Source organism: Mytilus trossulus, chromosome 7, assembly GCF_036588685.1.
Source record: "Mytilus trossulus isolate FHL-02 chromosome 7, PNRI_Mtr1.1.1.hap1, whole genome shotgun sequence".
Taxonomy (NCBI): Eukaryota; Metazoa; Mollusca; class Bivalvia; order Mytilida; family Mytilidae; genus Mytilus; species Mytilus trossulus.
In genome coordinates this window covers 1,694,489-1,698,550 of record NC_086379.1, presented here as the reverse complement: position 1 = coordinate 1,698,550, position 4,062 = coordinate 1,694,489, and positions in this window count along the sequence as shown.

The window sequence follows — 4,062 nt, the reverse complement described above, 5'->3', positions numbered from 1 at the left end:
GTAAAATAACTTATAAATGTTATGCTTAATTGGAAAATAAATAATTGGTACATAAAGCTTAGAGTCATGTTGTATCACAATAGTAACAACGACTTAATTTTTGTTTTTCATTTAAACAGTTATTTAAAACCTTCAAAAAATTGCAAAATTTGCCAGAAGTTTGGTTAGACAAAATCGAATTATATCATTACATGGATGATTAATTGATTGATTAATGGTGATTTAAGAATAAAATTTAACGAATGTCTCACAATCGGTCATCATTGCACTTAATTCTTTACAGGCAATGCAAAATTTCCTATCCATCTAAATATTATTGTAATCAATAACAAGAATAAAATTATTACTGTATTCAACCATTTCACTTTATCTTAACCTTTACCTTAAGTCAGAATATATACAATCATGTATGTTTAGTACATGTACCAAGTTAAGCTATCTATGTCACGTGTTGTTTGCTGTAATAAAAATAAGAAGATGACAGGACGAGAATGTAAACACCTATAACTAAATATCGTATCACCTTCACGATGACGAAACCAAATATATTTGTAAGGTATATTTAGCCCAGGTATGAAAAATGTGAACCAATTCATATGCGAAAATAAACAGTAAAAGAAAAAAAAATATAACAGACATTAAACAACAACAACCTCTCAGTCTGAAATTATGTCATTTGTTTTTGTCATACTCCAATTTAAAAAAAATTACCTCCGAATAAACATGAAACTCTCCTTTTTTTAAATTGTCTTACTACGGTTAGATTTATTAATGTGTAAAACGAATTTCATATCATGAAGAGGTTCCAATGTTATAGTCATTTTCATTCATATAGCTCTTCAACTGTTTTGAGTCATAATGTTCAATGCTCTTCAACTTCGTACTATATTTGGCGTTTTTACCTTTTTTTATTCAAGCATCACTGATGAGTCTTTGTAGACGAAACGCGCGTCTGTTGCAAACTAATACAAAATTTCAATTCTGGTTTTCATGACGAGTTCATATAAATTTTCGTCATTTACATTTTTTGCCGCTTTTCAGCTTTCCAGATAAAAGCAAAAAAGCTCATCGGATACATGGAATAATAAAGTCTTATTTAAGTTTTTATGTAAAATTCAAATGTTCTTATTTCCAATTATCGACGCACCCACTACAGTCTGTCTTCTGCAGTTACTAAATTCTCCTCAATAATCGTTCTTTAAGTTTAAAGTAAATAGCTTCAGACAGAATCGTTGTTAACAGAAAACAAAAACCAATTTGACTCATTATCCTTTTGTGGCAACCGTCAATTAAGAACCTACAGATCGAGCTCATATTTCACTAAATTATACAAAAACAATAATATAATAATTTTCTGTATCTTTGTTTACATCGAATGTTTTTCTTTTAGACAGAATAGATCGTTGACCTTGTCAATTCAAAAAGAATGTTTCCAATAATCGATAGTTAGCCTTGGTCATATAGTCTTTTATGGCAATCCTCAGTTTTATTAGATATAGTTGTTGTATCTGATTGAAAAAGATTTCTATTAATGACATGCTTTGACGTTAAGAAATTTTTCTATATACCAATTTACATTCATCCTTTACAACAGTTGTAGACATTTATCCTGAAGCCATTCGGTTTTCCTTATATGAAATAAGACAACAGATATTATATATATTCTTTTAAAGTAAACACATTCATATGACATTTTGGAATTTTATCTAAGTTAATTCTAGGTGAGAGGCGGACTAGACCAAAGGGATTGTCATATCATATGTTGATTTATGAATTTCAAACATCGGTACACTACTGTTGGCTTTATTAAAAGCAAATCGACAATGACATGAAGAAAATCAACGAAAGACGACAAAAAACACAAAACACAAGATAGAAAACTTAAAGCTGAGCTACACAAACCACATCATAATTCGGGGGTGATTTAAAATAAACATTTTACATTATATTCATGTTTGAGGTAAACAACGGAAAATATTGAATACCAATGTTCCTGTCACAAGTCAACAACTTTGTTGATTATATGTTGTATAGATAAAGGCAACAGTAGTATATTGCTGTTCGAAATATATAGAATAAAACAAATCCGGACCACAAGCCAAAACCGGGGGAAACGGTAAAAGAGATACCAGAGAAACAGTCAAACTCATAAATTGAAAATAAAATGAAAAAGACAAACAGACAAATACTATTACACAAGACACAACATAGAAAACTCTGAGCAATACGAATATCTCAGTTTGTATTGTATTTTAAGAAATTATGAGTAGGTATCGGTTTTTGTCTAGTTCTGTGTTGAACTTTAAAAGGAAGATATGTCTTAATTACTTTAGATTGACCTTTCAGTTTTTCTTTATTTTGTCATATCTAAAAAAGAGGCAAAATTACTCAGCAGACAGCAATCAATGATTCGAAGAGTAAAGGAAAACACCATGAAAAAGGACGAAAGGACATGAAGGTACAAACAAGTCCACAGAGCATTGCACACTAAGCACATCCAACCCCAGACAAAACCCGTTTGAGTTTACTTGTTCCTGGCATGGTCAGAACATTCTACTCCACCCGTTGCACCCATCATGTTGATATTTCCTTGATATAAATATAGCCGGTATTATTTATATTTGAACATCATATTTGTTTTGTTTCTATAGACGAAAGAATTACTATGAACTTTCATGAAGAACGAATCTTAGGTATCTAATATATCTAATTGATATGAAATCATTATTTATGTGTATGTCGTATTTCTTTGATCACAACATGTTTAGTCTTTTTTTAGATTTACGCTGTTAGATTATTCTTTTGGATATTGAACACTATCTTATTACAACAGACAATGAAGTTATATTAATCTTTTTCCTTGTGTTTGTAATTGTAAAAAAATGGTATGTGGGTGATATACAGTAAACACCAATAGGACAGCAGTACATATCAACGTTTTGATATACTCTTTGAAAAAACCTCAAAAATAGACCATATTTTTACCAAACTTGCTGCACAAATGAAACAAACACAAAGGATTAGGTTCCAAAAATTATGACTTTCGTTTCAAAAACTCTAAATGTTTTAAATCCTAAGGCTTTTCTTAGAAAAAGATTACCATAACCGTATTTGTCAAAACTTTTAGGAATTTTTGGTCCTCTATGCACTTCAACTGCGTACTTTATTTGGCTTTTTTAACCTTTTTTTTAGAGCGTCACTGATAAATCTTTTTAGACGAAAAGCGCGTCTGGCGTGAATATAAAATTTGAATCCTGGTATCTATGATGAGTTTTATTTCCAACAAGTATGTCTTTAATCTCAAAAATCTATATTAGCTACATTGAAATATTCCGGTTTGTTTTCCAATAAGTCGACAGTACATGCTACACTGTTTCCGTCTTCAGGTTGTAATTATGTTGATTCACTATTTACGTCAACAATTCAATGTGTTGTTCCCATCATTTTATTCGTTTAATGGTTAATTTATAAATCTTTGTGTTTTGTTAAAATTAGATAAATGTAACTTGGATTTAAACTAAAGTTTATACTTCTCTTGATATTATAATGATTTGGATACAAAACAAAGGTACACGAGTCAGCAATATAAAAAAGTAAACTCACAAAAATACTGAACTCAGAGGGAAATCAATTCGGAAAGTCTATTATCACATGGCAAAATCAAATAACAAAACACATCAAAAACGAGAACTGTCATATTCCTGAATTGGTACAGGCATTTTCAAATGTAGAAAATGGTGGATTAAACCTGGTTCCATAGCGCTAACCCTCTTACTTTAATGACAGTCTCATCAAAATTCTTTATATTTACATTGATGCGTTAAATAAACAGACACAATGAATAAAATAGTCAAAATATGGGTACATCAATCATCATCGTATAACAATTTAAAAATTTTGATTTGAGAGAAACAGATATACCAACGGCTAAAATGCTGTTCCTCTACAGGTTCTCTTCAATGGACTTAGCAATCCAAACCACATTGCTGAAGGTTGTTCAAGACATAATTTAGCGGTTCTTTGTTATTCAGTCCCTTGTTCGACACATCTGGTTTCGTGTCT